Raw genomic sequence first — 17,753 nt, 5'->3', positions numbered from 1 at the left:
CTCACTTTTTATGGAGCTTCCAGAAAATATAGGTCTCTGCCCATTGCATCCCACTGTTGGCTCCCGGTGTTTACCTAGACCTGATTTGGGGATAATAAAATGTAATAGCCCCATAACTTGCCTATTGCAGAAAGGCAAAGCGCAGAGGCTCTGTTGCCTTTAATTAAACACTTCCTGTTTGCAGGTTTATTCTATTTAGAATCCAGCCTCTCTGCTCTTGCTCCCATCACGCCCGCAGAATGCTGTTTTGTGGGGACTTACACCTGGATCAGGCTGCTTCAGTTTAGCTGGGCTGAGCCAGAATCATAGAAACATAGAGTTGGAAGGGACGCTGAGGATCATCTAGTCCAACCCCCTGCAATGCGGGAATATGTAGCTGTCCCTTATGGAGACCTGAGATGGAGGGGCAAGTTATGCCAGTGTATGGATTTTCTCTCTCCTGAATCTACCACCAATTAGTTTAACCAAATAACCTCAAGCTGCTTATATTAAAATATATTTCTATTTTAATATTTTAACATTGTTTTACTGTATATTTTTTATTATGGGAATTTATTTTAATATTTGTGCAGCTTGTTTTGAAACCAAACAATATATATATATAAACCTTGCATGATCGGAGGAAGAGAAAAAAATATTCATATTCTTCTTATCAAGAATTATTTTATAATCTTCCGTGGTGTCCCATTCAGTCATCTAAAAAGACCCAAATGCGTCAACCTTTCCCCATAGAACAGGTGTCCAGCAGGCCCTGATCATATTTGTTACACTTTTCTGCACCTTTTTCCAGTTCTGTGATATCTTTTTTTTAGATGATTTGTTCAGAACTGTGCAGCTGCATTACAGATTTATATGAAGACATATTAATCTCAACAATGACCGCTCCCCGCTTAAAACGGGGGGCGCCCTTTGCATGGACGCGCGCAGCCCTAGATCTGGAGCGGCCCCATCAGCATAGGCTTGGCTTTGCCTTCCCTCAGGTGGGATACCTGGAGGTCCCCGCCTACCTCAGTCAGTTGTCCAATCCCACCTGGGGGAAGCGTTGCCAAGGAGACCAGGCCAGGTAGGGGGAGGGATTACCTGCCCACACAATAGAGGGAGGATTTTACCTGGGAATCCTCACTTGGCTCCAGAGCATATTAATCTCAACAATGCTAGCAGGTTAATTTTCAGTCCCTTTCCTAATAATCTCTAGCATGGGATTTGCCGCACACCCCCCCATCACCGTACACTGAGTTGAAATACATTTTCTGAAGCACTAGGAGGCGCTGTTCAGCAAAAGTTGCTGAGTCAGGGGGGCTGCCGGAGCCTAGCATACTAAAGGAATTGTCTCTGCTTAGTCACCTAGCCACAGAGTGCAAAAAGCCATTGCAAGAAGCCAGACTTTTCTTGATTCTGCACCCCCTTTGTGGTCCAGTTTCCAATGGGGTAAAAGCAGGGGCTGTTCCGGGCCAAACTTATCTTCAGCACCTCAGCAAAGTCACTGTCTAGGAGAGCATAGAAGCTAGCAGGCTGAGCTACGAACTAAGAAGTCTTTGGTTCGAAAATTGGGAAACCAATATTTTTCCAACTTTCAGTTCCGTTTTCTACATGAAAATTCAAGGGCATTTCCTTGAGACTTTTATCTAATATACAATTTCATGTATGCAATTTTTGACTAAGATATTATTATAAATTAATCTTTAAAAAGATGATTTCCTGCCAACCCTTCACCACCCCATCAGCTTCAAGCAGTTTAAGAATACAATATTAAAAACTGATTAAAACAAATTAGATGTCTATACCTCAACCGAGGTAAAGAGATGTGACTGCATAATGGCAGTGCCAGAATCACTATTTTTGGTGGTGGCAGGGGGGAGGGGGAATTCCACAACTTCTGAACTACCACAGAGATTGCTCTCTCCTGTGCTGCTAGCACCAACATTTATGAGGGCACAGCAGAACAGCTGAGGTCACAAAAATATATATTTTTACAAGCAATTTAACCATTAAATGATGCATTTTGCACATTATTTTAACTATATTAGTGAAATTCTGCACCTTCCTCTAATGTACATTCTTTGTTTGGAGAACTACACCACAACATTCAGGGTGCAAATTTCAAAATGCAAGTTTCAAAGCTGCATTTTCATTCACTATTGGTTTGGAAAGTGCAAGTTGGGTAGGTTTGCATAAAAACGCGGACGCTGATGTATTTCTCCTGATCGCTATTCAAACCTCAGGGACTTCTTATGCACACTCAAGCCCTATTCGCCCTGCTGTACCAGCCAGTCTATGAGGAAGGCAAGATATAATTCAAAGCAGGGCTCAGGAGGGCTTAGACCCACAACCTGGTGTCTCTTGCCAGGAGTCCAGCCCTGGAATCACACGAAGCAATTTACTGAGTGTCTCTGGGCATGTGCAAAATCCTTGGTCCCATTGAGAAACTGCAATCATATCTAAGCTTTGGCCCCACCCCTGCAAAATTGGCTTCCAGTTTAGAGGGTCCCTGTGGCTTCCACATCAACTTGAGCAACCACAGCTCTCATTTTAAGAAAAGAAGCTCTATAAGGAATGTTGCCCTGGTGATGCAAATTATCAACTTCCTCCCCCCAAAAACCCCCCCAGATAAATGCTAATCAATATGTACAAAGTGCTCCAGTCCACAATTTGAGCTTTTATGTAATACCTAATTTGGCTCTTTAAAAAAAAAGAGCTTTGAGGGACTGCATGTTAAGTTAATGGAATTCTATGGTACCACACCTTAGATAAACTTTATCTTTTCCCTCCTACGCAAGCTGGGCTGAGCTCCTTATGCACCAGCTGATGGAGCTGCAAAAGCAATGCTGCAATGGACTAAGCCCCCGAGGGATGCTGCTGCTGCAGAGACCCCTTCATTGGCAAGTGTACAAAGGGAAGACTGAACAGGTGCATGTTGAGATGCTTTATAGGCACACGGTCCCATTTAAATACAAAGCATTGAATGTGATGGCCCACAGAGTATTGCCCAGCTCTGTGAGTCAAGTAATTCTCCTGTTTGCCCTCCGCTTTCTAATTTCTAGATGGGTTGATGTTCAGACTCCCTTCCACCCCTCCTTACACTGCCAAATCCTCATACAGAAGACCACCCCACACCTCACTCCATTGGCAGGCTTTGCTTCTTCTACCTTCAGCTAAAGCCAGCATGAGCAAGCAACAGTTCCTTCCTTCAACAGTTCTCAAGCATGCCCATATGAAAGTTTTTCACCTCGTTACCCTCGGTCAGTGATGGCCAAACTTGGCCCTCCAGCTGTTTAGGGACTACAATTCCCATCACCCCTGACCACTGGTCCTGTTAGCTAGGGATGGTGGGAGTTGTAGTCTCAAAACAGATGGAGAGCCAAGTTTGTCCATCACTGCCCTCAGTCATCATGCCTCCATTTCCTTCTGCAATCTGGACTAATAGATGCTAAGAGATATCGAAAGCAGGAATAGCTCAGTGTTAGAGCATGCAGAAGGGTCTGGGATCATTTCCAAATGTCTCTAGGTAGGGCTGGGAACATTCCCATCTGAAATCCTGGAGCACCAATGCCAGCCAGTGTAGATCCGTTGGGAAAATGTTAGGCTTGGTGGAGGGGGGCAGATGCAGCCTTCTCTATTTGGCCCTCTAGAGTCAACCAGCCTTTCTCAGCCTTGGGTCCTTAGATGGTGCTGGACTACAACTCACACCATTCCTATCCAACGTGGCCAAAGGTCAGAGATGAAGGGAGTTGTAGCTCAAGAATATCTGGTGACCCAAGGTTGAGAAAAGCTGCTCTAGACTCTCCCCAGGCCACACCCACTCTTCAGTCACATGACTGGGGTGTGTCTTTGAACTCAGATAATGCATCTTGGTTGCCTGCATGGAGGACAGAGAGGGATTACATTTGTTGCTCTGCCCATGTTTGCCTCTGGCTCCACCCACCTTTGGCATGTGGCCCTTAGATAGTTGCACAGAGAGGAAGGTGGCCCTCAGGCCGAAAATGGTTCCCCACTGCTGGTTTAGGCAATACTGAACTACATGAACCAATGGTCCAGTTCATCATCAGGCAGCTTCCTATGCTGGAAACCAGCTGTAATCTATGGCAGATATCTCCAAAACATCTCTCGCCTACCTTTTATTATTTTTATTTTTTAAGAGAATCCATGACTTCATTCAGAATACGCCTATTGCAAAGCCTAGTCACTAGACAACTATGTCTCTATGGAATGACTATTCTATGCAACAAGAGCACCAGGCAGTTCCATTTTCATCATCTGATAAAAAGGCACTGTAAAGCTGGTGAAGCTAAAAGAGAAGCACAGCTTAAAAAGATCAGGCATTGGAGCATGTTCCATGCAAATGTAGGGCTAAATGTATGGGCTAAAGCTGGGGTGCTGGAGGGACTACAACTCCCATCATCACAGACCATTGCCTGAGGCTCATGGGAGTTGGAGTCCAGTATCTATTACCACATGTTCTCTATCCATGATTTTAAAGTCAGCCAGGGATGGAGAGAAATACATGGTGTTGCAGAGAAAGTGAAGAGACAAAAACCACCCAGCACCCCCAACCCCCCCCCCCCAAAAAAATAGATCACAGAGTAATCCAATGGATTTGATAAGCATTAGGTTCAGGACAAGCTAAAGGAAGGATTTCTTCCCACAACACCAATGTCTTTAACTTCTGGAATGAATTTCAAAAACATTTGGAGACGACGACCATTTGCTTAGACAGGTTTTGCAAAAGGGAATATGAATTCACAAGGGATAAGTATATCAATTATGAGAGTTGGTTTGATTACAAACTTCCCAGAGTACTTTGGCCACAATGGATATATTCTGCCTCCCTTGTTGGAAGCTGGAGCCAGGGAAGGTGCTGTTGCACTAAGGTCTTGCTTTTGGGCTTCCCATAAATATCTGATTGGTCATTGGCCTAATTCAGCAGGGCTGTTTTTATGTTCTTAATCTAGCCGGTCACTGTTCAGAGAGAGGGGGTTGGACTAACAGTCTGATCCTATATTTGTCTCCTCAGAAATAAGCCCCACTGAGTACAGTGGGACTTACTCTGAGGTAGGCATGAATCTTAAACAGACCTTTGGTCGGATCCAGCAAGGCAATTTCATTATTCTCATAGGAAAGCATCAATGGAAGAGAGATGCTAACTTCTTACAAACTCCTTGTTTGTCCAAAAGTGACATTCATAGCTCTTCAACATTTACAACCTTCCATAAAGTATCCCAACATTTCAGTACAGAAGGGTTTGTAAACTGTGACCTCCACCCCCTCCTTTTGAAGACTAGAGCGTTGAAAAGGATGCTGTCGACAGCTTGCAGACCCACACCAGAAACAAGGAGCTGCACATCGCAAAGAGGAAACCAACCGACTTTTGCAAGCACACAAAGCAGGTTCCTTTCTTTGCAGGGGAAAAAAGCAGTAACCTGCAACTACTTTCCTAAGAAAGAGAGAGAAGCAAAGATGGGACATGCCTCAGAAGTCCAAGCAAAGACCAAACAGCTGGTGGAGAAAAATTGTTGGAGGCTCCTCAAACCTCCTTGAGATGTTTTTGGGGGGGAGTATTTAGAATAATCGCCGAAGAATTGATGTTTTTGAATTATGGTGCTGGAGGAGACTCTTGAGAGTCCCATGGACTGCAAGAAGATCAAACGTATCCATTCTTAAGGAAATCAGCCCTGAGTGCTCACTGGAAGGACAGACTGTGAAGCTGAGGCTCCAGTACCTTGGCCACCTCATGAGAAGAGAAGACTCCCTGGAAAAGACCCTGATGTTGGGAAAGATGGAGGGCACAAGGAGAAGGGGACGACAGAGGACGAGATGGTTGGACAGTGTTCTCAAAGCTACCAGCATGAGTTTGACCAAACTGCGGGAGGCAGTGGAAGACAGGAGTGCCTGGCGTGCTCTGGTCCATGGGGTCACGAAGAGTCGGACGCGACTAAACGACTAAACAACAACAATTTAGAATAAATGCTCTGAAGAAGGTATGGGGAACTACAACTTCCATCAGTCACAGCAAGAATGGCCAACTGGGATTTTTTGTAGGCACCAAGCTTCTCAAAGGGTTCCTTGGCCCCTTCCAAGAGCAGCCTCTTCTCCCTCCTCTCACATTGCCCTCCCTTACATGTCCTGCAATCTCCACCCTCAGCACCCTCCATAGGCTCCCTTGAAGAACCAACTTATTGTATAAGCTCCCCTACCTGTATGCTTGCAGAGAGACCTCGATGGGAAGGCAGAGAAGGTTCAAGCCAGGGGTCTTTCTGCCGCTCTGTGGAACCCCTCTCTCCTTAGCGGTTCCCTACAGCCTGCAACAGGCGGTAATGAGACGAGAGAGCTCTCCAGAGGAGCTTCAAAGTCCTGACTCATGGCTGCTGCTTTAATCTTGCCGGACCACCTGGCATCAGGGGTGTTCCTGGTGGGTCTAGATGCAACTTTTTTTCCGAAGGACCAGTAAACAACATTATCTGGAGTTACCATGAGGTGCAACCTCCCTGCTACCCATCCGTGCTCTTGAACTTTGCTGGCTCGCCCCTCCCATCTCACCAGGACTGGTCTCACCAACATTAGAAAGGTCCCGTAAGTTTTGAGCGATTCCTAGCAAGGCCACCTCTTCTTCCTCAATGAGCGTTTGGTCCTCCTGGGTCACGTTGCCTTCTCAGCTTCGCATCCTCGAGATAAACATGTTTACAGATCTCAAGGGGAATTCCTCTGCTGGGGGTGGAGGGGTGGGGGAAGAAGGGGGAACCCTCACAAATAGAGTCACTGGTGTTTTCCTTTTGGATTGATGTGGTTTTTTTCATTTAAAAAAAGTTTCTCGTGAGGATTCCCTCTTTTGCCTGGAGGCTGATGAGCACCGTTCACAGCTTTCAGCTGAAATGGCTGCTAGAAGAGGAAAGTAAAGATGAAAGCAAGGCAGGAACTGTATCTGTCTGGACCTTATTAACTTTGAATGAGTTCTCACGGGTGCATTTTACCTACCTGTACTTGAAATAATCAGAAGCAATGTTCTACTTAGAAGCACATAGAGGTTGCATGTATGTCTGATGTATGCAAGGCCTCAGCTGTCTGGCAAAACTTCAGTTAAATGTAGAAGCACATAACTGTAACCAAAGCACAGGGCCTGGGGAAAAAGTAAAGCTCCATATATTAGAATGGTTTAATCAAGTTCTATGTAAATGGCTACAGTTCTGAATATTTTAGTGCACTTAGGGATGCTTGACGAATTCGAGTTAACAGTGCAAACTTGATCTGCGCCTCCCAGACCAATGCAATTATCCTTCAGACATCACAGTCTCGGGTTTGAACTTAAAAGGAACAGAAAAAAGTTTGTTTGTTTTTTCAGTCATTTTCATTCAGTGGCTACCAAAGCATTCACAACCATCAGACAGCAGTAATGCTGTAATAAAACATTACAACGAAACACCAGCAGGAAGTGTTTGAAAACCATAAGTTTTCAGCTGCTGAAGGTGCTGAAGTACTGCGATTGGTGGCTAGAGAATGCTTGGGTGAAAAGGGGATCCTCTGATGGGTGGTAAAAGCACTCAGCTGTTGGTGCCGGCCTAATCTCTGAAGTGAAGTTCCTCCATAGGGTAGGTGCCACCACAAAGAAGGCCTGTTGCCATGTAGCTAGCAAGATGGACTTCTGGTGGCCATGACACAATCAGCAAGGCTTTCCCCACAGATCCCAGTTAATTAATTAAATGTATTTTGTGATGGAATATATATACTATTTGAATAATATTTTGTGCAAAATATTATGCAGGCGTTTTTTTACACAAAAAAAGTTTGTAGACCAATGTGAAAATGAGATGAAAGGGATTTATGTATGAAATAATAGAATTGTAAAGTCTGTAAAGCCCCATTGCTGAGATGACTATGTTAAAAACCATGTGAGAGCAGCAACAAAAAGGGAGAAAAGTGGGGTGACCAGATCAGGGAAGGGAGCACCTCACCCAGAGTCCACTCGCACCTGGCAGCACCTCAGCTGTCACGAGCCTCCTGTGCCTTGCAAAGGATTCTGGTAAATGTTCTTGGAAGCATGGTTCATTCAAGAAGGGAGTGGTCTGTGCTGTCCTGTAGAGTCTCACACTCATCGCACCCCTGTGCCTGCACATGTTGTTGTTGTTGTTGTTGTTGTTGTTGTTGTTGTCAAATCTGTTATCCATCCTTCACCAGCAGGTCCCTTAACAGGTTACAGTTTAAAATCCAGAACTGTAAACAGTTAAAGCAGATTAAAGTAACAGGAATCATTATCTTTATTTTATTTTATTTTATTTTATTTTATTTTATTTTATTTTTTTATTTTATTTATTTTATTTTATTTTATTTTATTTTATTATTTTCTTTTCTTTTCTTTTCTTTTCTTTTCTTTTCTTTTCTTTTCTTTTCTTTTCTTTTCTTTTATATATGCTGCCCATCTGACTGGGTTGCCCCAGTAACTCTGGGTGGCTTCTAACAGATATAAAAACTTAATAAAACATCAAACATTTAAAACTTCCCTGTACAGGAGTTCCTTGAGATGTCTTCTAAAGTTGCATAGCTCTTTATCTCCCTGACATCTGATGGAAGAGTGTTCCACAAGGTGGGTGCCACTACCAAGACGGGCCTCTGCCTGGCTCCCTGTAACTCTGCAATGAGAGAAACATCAGAAGGCCCTCAGAGCTGGACCTCAGTGTCTGGACTGAATGACGGGGATGGAGACACTCCTTCAGGTATACAAGGCTGAAGCCACTTAGGTGAGCCCTGAAAATACACATCAAAGGCCAGAGTTAAGAGGTGTGTCTTCAGCATCTGCTGAGTTGTGAAGAAGCCAGAAGTGCCTCTGTGGGGAGGGAGTTCTTCAACTTAGGGGCTGCTGCAAACAACGCCCTCTCTACAACCCTCTGAACTTCTGAGGGAACTTCTGGAACTACCAAGAGTAGTCTGCTGATCTTAATGTCTGGAGGGGTTCTGTAGGGAAGGAAGCAACCTTTCAGATATTTATTAGAAGATGAGTGGCAGGTGTAAGCAAGCTGCCTTTTAGGAAATCTTAGGGCCACACTAGATGAGACATGGGATAATCTTCGGCATCCCCCCATTCCCTGAAAAAAGAAAAGGCACCAGTGCTGTTTCATCACCCCTTCACCTCTGGATCCTGTCAGGCCATACAGCCAGGTGAGGGGGCCAATAATTTGTCATGTGTTGTTTTCTCAATCTGGACTGCCTTTCCTATACTGCTATTCGCCTGGCAGTGAATAATTATATAGGTACCCATACAATACTGGCATGTTTTACCTCAGACATACAACAGTTTCGTGGCGGTGGTGGGGAGGTTTCAATAAGGAAGACAGCAAGAAAGTAAGTAAGGAATAGCCTCCCTCTCCATAGCCAGTCCTATCATTAGCTGGATTAAGGCGGCCACCTCAGGCGGCAGATGCTGGGGATGGGTTCTGCTGCTGCTGAGGTGTTGGAAAACATAGGTCTATAGGCTACATGGCCTGCCTTTTGGGCTCTGATCTAGCTTGCTGTCCTTAGGTGTGGTGCAGGATGCTTCCCCATATGCAGTGCTGGGGTAAGATTCAGCTGCCAAAACACTTGGTTTCTCTGTGTGGGATTGTGTGTGGTGGGGGGAAGGAGGTGCCATTTTGTCCTTTGCCGGAGTCCTGCCCTGTCTCTTCCTCAGTACTGAAGCCACTGTCAAATGGAGGCAGGGCTGCAACTACTGTGATCTTTAAAATACACACACACACACACACACACACACACACACACACTCTCCAGAAGATCCTATTCATTGATTTGTCATATCACAGGTTGTTTGGCCTTTATTGATCTTCACTTGGAGGCAGTGCTTTTTTTCCTAGAAAAAGAGGTGCAGGAACTCCCACTTTTTTTTTTGACGGACAACCGGGGTGGGGGTGGGGGGAGGAGCCAAAGTTGTTGATCTTTTTCTAGGGCGGCTGCATTTGCAAAGTCGCCTCTGACACGCTGCTCCACAGCCTGAAGCCTCTGGCACGCAGCTCTGGGTGTCATGCTGCTATACAGCTACCGGTGGAGGAACTCAGTTCCAGTGAGGAATCCCAGAGCTCTGTGAACCACTGAATTAAATTATATGGATAGCCTGCTTTATAACTGCATGCACGCAGATTTGTTCCTGGTTACCCTTCTCCTGTCTCTCACCCCACCCCCTTGTAGGTTTTATGCTGTCAAATTTAGAATTGTAAGCTCTTTGATGCAAAGACCTTTCTTTCTTTCTTTCTTTCTTTCTTTCTTTCTTTCTTTCTTTCTGTGTGCTAATGCCATATAGTACTGTTTCCTACTATTGACGTCGCTGCATCAATCCATTGCCACAATTACTGAGGAATAATTCAGTGTAAGTAATCAGACCACTCTTAGATTTTTGTCAAAATAGAACATACTATAATGCTTCAGACATGTCTCTGAACTAGGAAACATCTTGAACACCCTTAATGACCAAATAAAATACAACATCCATTTGGCTTGTCTCTGTCATATTTGATCAATATTCATTGTATGCGGATGAGAAATGGCATACAATAAGCACCGCCTGGAAGCAGGAGGTCTATTTGACAGTCCTTGCTCTCTGGCACTGCCTAACTGGAGAGGCAAGTGGATGAAATTAGGCTCTTAGTATGCTGCTTTATACTAGGTAAGGCCATTTGTCCAAGAGGAGCCACTGCTAGCGGTTCTGTAGGATATTGTGCAGATCCTAACTGGAGATACCATGGATTGAACCTGGGATTTATTTATTTTTGCATGCAGAACATTTGTTCCGTTACTGAGCTCCAGCTAAATTCAAAGCACACTCTCTGCCATGGAGTTACCGCTCCTGGTTTAATGCCATGTAATCACTTAATATTGCCAAGCTGGCATTTGTGAATTGGGGATCCAAAATGGCCATCAGGGATATTTACTAATCTAAGTGGAGCTGAAGTCTGAGAGGAGGCCCGGTGAAAGGGTATATTCTTATCTCAAGTGAACAAAACTTCTGATCCCTTGCAAAATGAAATGAATGAGCATGTGCATGCTCCACATATCAACTACTGGAGTTTCATGCTGACACTATTTGCTGTATGCCACCTTTCATTTCTAACTAGAATGAAGGGTAGTGTCTATCTATATCTATCTATCTGTCTGTCTGTCTATCTATCTAGCTATCTATCTATCATCTATCTATCTATTCAAGACTCAAATGCATCTTACAGTTACAGGAAACACTAATCAAACAACAATTATACCCACTGAATCCCCTTGGATAAGTGAGTACATCAACTTCTAATGCAACACAGCACAGTGATATGCATTCTTTCTGGTGGCTTACTCATTGTTTAACTGGAGCCAAGTACCAGCAAGGGCGGGACACGGGTGGCGTTGTGGTCTAAACCACAGAGCCTAGGGCTTGCCGATCGGAAGGTTGGCAGTTCAAATCCCCGCAACAGGGTGAGCTCCTGTTGTTAGGTCCCAGCTCCTGCCCACCTAGCAGTTCAAAAGCACCTAAAAGTGCAAGTGATAAATGGGTACAGCTCTGGCAGGAAGGTAAACGGCGTTTCCGTGCACTGCTCTGGTTCACCAGAAGTGGCTTAGTTATGATGGCCACATGACCCGGAAGCTGTCTGTGGACAAACGCCAGCTCCCTCAGCCTATAGAGCGAGATGAGCGCGCAACCCCAGAGTCGTCCACAGCTGGACCTAACGGTCAGGGGTACCTTTACCTTTTTACCAGAAAGGGCATCTCAACCACTAGCCAGAGTTCCACTGTATCATAAAATATCAGGGCACCTACAACAATAAAACATAAAACACAATTGAAACCAGCACAAAATAACCCTTACAGTGACTAGCTAATCGAAGAACTCATCCATTGCCATTTGCCCTGATTGAGCGCTAAATCTGTCCCAAACAATTTTGTGTGTTTGTGTGCCCCTGCTTTGCTGGTGCCCTAAGCACATGCTTAGTCTGCCTGTTGGGTAATCCAGCACTGAGAAGAGACTGAGCCTTTGTACTGGTCAGTTGGCAACCATATTTGGTGGCAATAATGAGAGAAGAAAGCTCACTCAAATAGAAACCAAGGTGAACGTTAGTTGAATTCTAATACTGATTGTGGGACACAGGTGGCGCTGTGGGTAAAACCTCAGTGCCTAGGACTTGCCGATCGTATGGTCGGCAGTTCGAATCCCCGCGGCAGGGTGAGCTCCTGTCGTTTGGTCCCAGCTCCTGCCCACCTAGCAGTTCGAAAGCACGTCAAAGTGCAAGTAGATAAATAGGTACCGCTTTATAGCAGGAAGGTAAACGGCATTTCCGTGCTCTGCTCTGGTGCTGGCTCGCCAGAGCAGCTTCGTCACACTGGCCACGTGACCCGGAAGTGTCTCCAGACAGCGCTGGCCCCCGGCCTCTTAAGTGAGATGGGCGCACAACCCTAGAGTCGGTCACGACTGGCCCGTACGGGCAAGGGTACCTTTACCTTTACTAATACTGATTATGCAATTAGCCTTTGGCTAATTAAACTATGGCCTCTTTAACCATGCGTTGGGGTACTTTTGTTTGTTTGTTGTTACTATGTTATGTATTTGCGTTTTTATATTGTAAACTGCCCTGTGATCCTTGGGTGAAGGGTGGCATAGAAAGTTGTCGATTTGACAGGAACTACAACTTCATACAGAGGCTGAATGAGGATTGGGAGGTAGGGAAGTGACATATTCGTGTACCAACAGGGAATGAAAGAGAGTACAGGAAGGAAAGTTAGAATGAGGCTTGAGGTCAAGAGCAGAGCAGGCAGGGAAGTGAAGCACGAGGAGTGAATAGGACTGAGGACTCTGAAGACAAGGTGATGAGGTCTGTATGATAGGAAGGAGGGAGAAAGAAGGGGTAGGTAGATTAGTCAAAGCTGCTAAAAAAAAAAAACAAGACAAAACTGGCTGCGGCGTGAAAATCAGGGACCTGAAGAAATGATGCATATTTGGAAAAAGGAAAAAAGGGGGGGGGGAATATGACAGGGGTGGTCTGTAGGGGAGGTTAGATTGAGAGACAGCAACTGGCCAAAGGAGTGGAGATTTGAACCCTTGTCAATACTCTTAACCATCACAGAACACCAGCTCTTTGGGGAATGAGGAAGGTGTCAGATGTAGTGTTCCTAGGTTTAAAGCCCCATGAATCTTAATACAGTGGTACCTCTGGTTAAGAACTTAATTCGTTCTGAAACTGTTCTTAACCTGAGGTACCACTTTAGCTAATGGGGCCTCCCGCTGCCACAGCGCGATTTCTGTTCTCATCCTGAAGCAAAGTTCTTAACCCGAGGTACCACTTTAGCTAATGGGGCCTCCCGCTGCCACAGCGCGATTTCTGTTCTCATCCTGAAGCAAAGTTCTTAACCCGAGGTACTATTTCTGGGTTAGCGGAGTCTGTAACCTGAAGCGTCTGTAACCCGAGGTACCACTGTAATGGTGTTCTGCATGTTATGGTTTGCATTCATTCATTCATTCATTTTGCTGAAACTTTTAGACTACTCTTAATGATTAAAAGAACCACAGCTTCACAAAATGCTATATAAAAACAACTTTATGATAACCAATCCACCATAATAATATAAAAGGCATCACAAACGACAGCGGCAGTGACAGCACCTACTAAAACTTTGCACTGCAGTTAGGTGATCTGGCAAAGCTTAAGGGTTGATGGGTGGGCAAGGAGGCTGCAGAAGTGGCAGGGGGTGGTCAGTGTGAATGTCACACAGACTAGAACTAATCAGGCAGGGTTTTGTTTTGCTTTTTTAAGGAGGGAGGGACACCAGCATACTTCTAGTCAACAGAAATGCACTTTCCAGGTCCCTTTTTTCCCTTTGAGATAGTAAAGAAGAGGCTCTTGTCATTGGACGGGTTTGAACTATGCAGCGAGCAAATGCAGCCAATTAGATTTTGCCTGGGGTATTTAAAAATAAGCAACATATTTGAAAAGAAGCGACCGGGAGACACGCCAAGCCTTGCGTGAGCATGGAAATGGATGGGCTTGGGCGGTGCCCGTCTCCTCCCCCTGCAGCTAGGTGCTTTATGATTAGGCCTATCTCTGAGGAATAGCCTCTTCCAGTGGCTGCTTTATCTTCCAGTAGCCAGCCAGGCCAGCAGGAGCCAGGCACCTCCCTGCTTCCCTCCCTCCCTTCTCTGCAGTCCAAAAAATTATGTGGAAATGATGAGGCACCATTAGCTCATGCTGTGCGATGATGCCAGGGCTCATTTTGCACTCAGAAGAAGGGGGTGTTGGAGCGCAGCTTGAATGGGAAACTGATCCGACTCTCTGTTTCCTTGAGTGTTGGTCAGTTATGGTCATTGCTCAGTGGCTGCAGAGAAATAACATCCAGGCATTTCTATTATGGCATGTTCCAGGTTGCAAAAAGAGAAGAAGAGCTATATAGCTCAGAGACAGGACACAGGTGTTGCATGCAGAAGGAACCAGGTTCAACCCCTGGTAGGGTTGTGATGAAAGACCCACCTGATTCCCTGGAGAGCTATTGCAGATAAAACTGGTAGAGCAATGATATGGCTTCACACCATTTGGTACAGTCAGTGTAAACCATACTGAGCTGTTGTTGTTGTTGTTGTTGTTTAGTCGTTTAGTCGTGTCCGACTCTTCGTGACCTCATGGACCAGAGCACGCCAGGCACTCCTGTCTTCCACTGCCTCCCGCAGTTTGGTCAGACTCATGTTTGTAGCTTTGAGAACACTGTTCAACCATCTCGTCCTCTGTCGTCCCCTTCTCCTTGTGCTCTCCATCTTTCCCAACATCAGGGTCTTTTCCAGAGAGTCTTCTCTTCTCATGAGGTGGCCAAAGTATTGGAGCCTCAGCATCACGATCTGTCCTTCCAGTGAGCACTCAGGGCTAATTTCCTTAAAAATGGATGCATTTGATCTCCTTGCAGTCCATGAGACTCTCAAGCGTCTCCTCCAGCACCATAATTCAAAAGCATCACTTTTTTGGCGATCAGCCTTCTTTATGGTCCAGCTCTCACTTCCATACATCACTACTGGGAAAACCATGGCTTTAACTATATGGACCTTTGTTGGCAAGGTGATGTCTCTGATACTGAGCTAGATGGAGCAATTGTATAAGGCAGCTTCCTACATAAGAAGATAAAAGCCACAGTCTGGGGCAAAGCTCCAGTGAGCCCATCCTCACTCTAAACTCTGCACCTTCCATCCTGGGAATGTGTGGGTTCCCAACTTTTGAGCCTTCCCTGGTGCCTGTGCCTTTAAAATCAGCTTGATGCGTAAACAGTAAAGTTTATCATCTTCATGCCATGAAAAGCTTCAGCTGTCGACCAAGCCTGCTGTTGCAAGCAAAGCGGCAAAGCAGGCCATTTCCCTTCCATTTGCCCCCTGCTCAACTGGCAGTCCTGGTGGCTGTGCCTATCCAGTTGGGAGGAAGCAGAAGAATTCACCCTTTTCTCCATTCAGAGGCAGAATCTTCCTTCTGGAGAGACAGTCGTTCCCCCCGCCCCCCCCCACTTCCTTGGAAGAAATTCAGATTATACTGAAGTCCACCAGCAGAGAGCAGGAATGAACAAGATATACAAGCTCTCAAGTGGGTGCACAGCAAACAGCTCAGCCTACAATTACCGGGGAAATAAATAAATAAGCAAGGTCAAACAAAAACCCTCAGGGTCAGTTGAACAGACCTGGGGGGCGGTATTTTGCTGACCACAAGCATAGCAGTCAGACAATAAAGGCAGGGGGTGGGGGGAATTCCCAAAGGAGGGGGGAAACCACCCAATTTTAAAGACACTTTTTGTGTGTGCTTGACAACAGTCCCTGGTGGAAGGAGAAAAACAAACTCTTTCCTTCCAAAGGTAGTAGATTAACAAAGCAAAACAGAACACAAAGCTTTCTTTATAAATTGTAACCATGACTTGAAATGGATGCACACTGTTTATTTCCTCTGAGTGTGCTGTTCTGCAAGAGCCCATTTTAATGATCTGCCATTGGTGACTCAGCCACAGGAAGCACTCTGCTTGTGTTCAGAGGTCCTCTTCTCCAGTCAGCCTGCATGTGAACGAGCACATGTTGTGTGTGTTAGAGAGAGAGAGAGAGAGAGAGAGAGCGCACCAGCATCTCTCTGCCAAACAAACAAACAGTGTTCGAGATTGTGCTAAAGACTATTGAATCTGTAACCTGATAGGACCGCTATTTATCGGATGTCATTGTCTAGACAGTTTAAACTAATATGAATTTGGCAAAAGCAAGTAATCCAGAGACCGAAGTTCAACTTAGAGAGCTATTGTGGCGAAATGGTTAGAGTGTCAGACTACAACCTAGGAGGCCAGGATTTAAATCCCGACACAACCAGGGTAGTCTTGGGCCAGTCATGATCTCTCTGCCTAATAATCTACCCCACAGAGTTGTTGTGAGGATAAAATGGGCAGGTGAGAGCCAAGTATGCTGCTTCCAGCTCCTTGGATATAAATGTATTAAATAAACAAACTCCATGCCCTTCCTCCATTTCATTAATAGCCCCTGGGCAAGAGGCCATTTTTCACTTTAGTCAGAGACACTGAGGTGAGGCAAAGTGGTTACCTCAGACAGAGGGCTTGGGTGCCAGTAAAAAGAGCAGAATGGGAGACAGGCAGATGTAACTCCTGGGAAGTTCCTCATTTTGAACTAATAATAAATACCATGTTCTTGTACCTTTCCCATTTCCAGTTGGACTTTTACGGGACAGCTTTCTGACAGGTTTTAAGGTGCATGCCCTTACGTTAATCACGGCGAGGAAAGCAATTTGTATGTATTGTGTGTGTGTGTGTGTGTGTGTGTGTGTGTGTGTATAGATAGATAGATAGATAGATAGATAGATAGATAGCTCAGACTGAGCTGCTCAGTTGGTAGAGCAGGAGACTCTTAATCTCAGGCTTGTGCCCCACGTTGGGCAAGAAGATTTACAGTGGTACCTCGGGTTACATACGCTTCAGGTTACAGACTCCGCTAACCCAGAAATAGTACCTCAGGTTAAGAACTTTGCTTCAGGATTAGAACAGAAATCGTGCTCTGGCAGCATGGCAGCAGCAGGAGGCCCTATTAGCTAAAGCGGTGCTTCAGGTTAAGAACAGTTTCAGGTTAAGAACGGACTTCCGGAATGAATTAAGTACTTAACCCGAGGTACCACTGTATATGATTCTATATGTGTGTGTGAATGTATGTGTGTACACACACATTTGCCTCAGGCATCAAAACACCGTGGGGTGGGGATCAGGGTCCTTGTGTTCCGTTCTGACAGGGCCTTTTTTCTCTTTTTAAAAGCCAACCTCGCAGGGCTGTTGTAAGGAATGGATGAGCTGCGTCTGCATAACGCACCGTGCTGGAAACAGTGAGTAGGGGAGAGAGTGAGCTGCATCTAAGGCAGATTTTCCCCTCCCTGTTCCAGGCGACATGAGGTCCTCCTCTCCTCCGACGCTGTCTTCCTTCCTTCCTTCCTTCCCGGCTGCTCCCCTTTCCCTCTCATCCGCCCATCACGTCATTGGCGAGAGGGGCTGGCTTCCCATCGGGAGGAGGAGGCGCCTGTTTTCCATCAGGACCAAGGAGAGCTCCTCCCGGCCATCCTCCCATCTTTCGCTGTTCGCTCTCGCCCTCCAAGCAGGGGGCTGGAGCTAATTTTAGGACGAGAGAGAGGCGGCCGATACTTCCGTGCTATCCGATCCTGGAGAAGGCTGACCCAACGCCTCGTCTTCTGGGGGAGGGCAGGGAGGAGAGGCAGGGGGAGGGGAGGGGGTGGGGAGGAGGGGGA

General features: G+C 45.7%; 1 protein-coding gene across 1 annotated transcript in view; it reads right to left on the bottom strand.

The window, feature by feature from the left end:
* SLC4A1 (solute carrier family 4 member 1 (Diego blood group)) overlaps positions 1-6,350 on the bottom strand; it is a 49,489-nt gene extending 43,139 nt beyond the window's left edge. The window contains exon 1 of the mRNA XM_080978599.1: positions 6,192-6,350. The gene's annotated coding sequence lies outside the window, so the exon portion shown is untranslated. The remainder of the gene's footprint in view (positions 1-6,191) is intronic.
* Between the last annotated feature and the right edge of the window lie 11,403 nt (positions 6,351-17,753).

The sequence above is a fragment of the Podarcis pityusensis genome, assembly GCF_964106645.2.
Source record: "Podarcis pityusensis genome assembly, chromosome: 13".
NCBI lineage: Eukaryota > Metazoa > Chordata > Lepidosauria > Squamata > Lacertidae > Podarcis > Podarcis pityusensis.
This window is presented reverse-complemented; position numbering and strand designations above follow the sequence as displayed.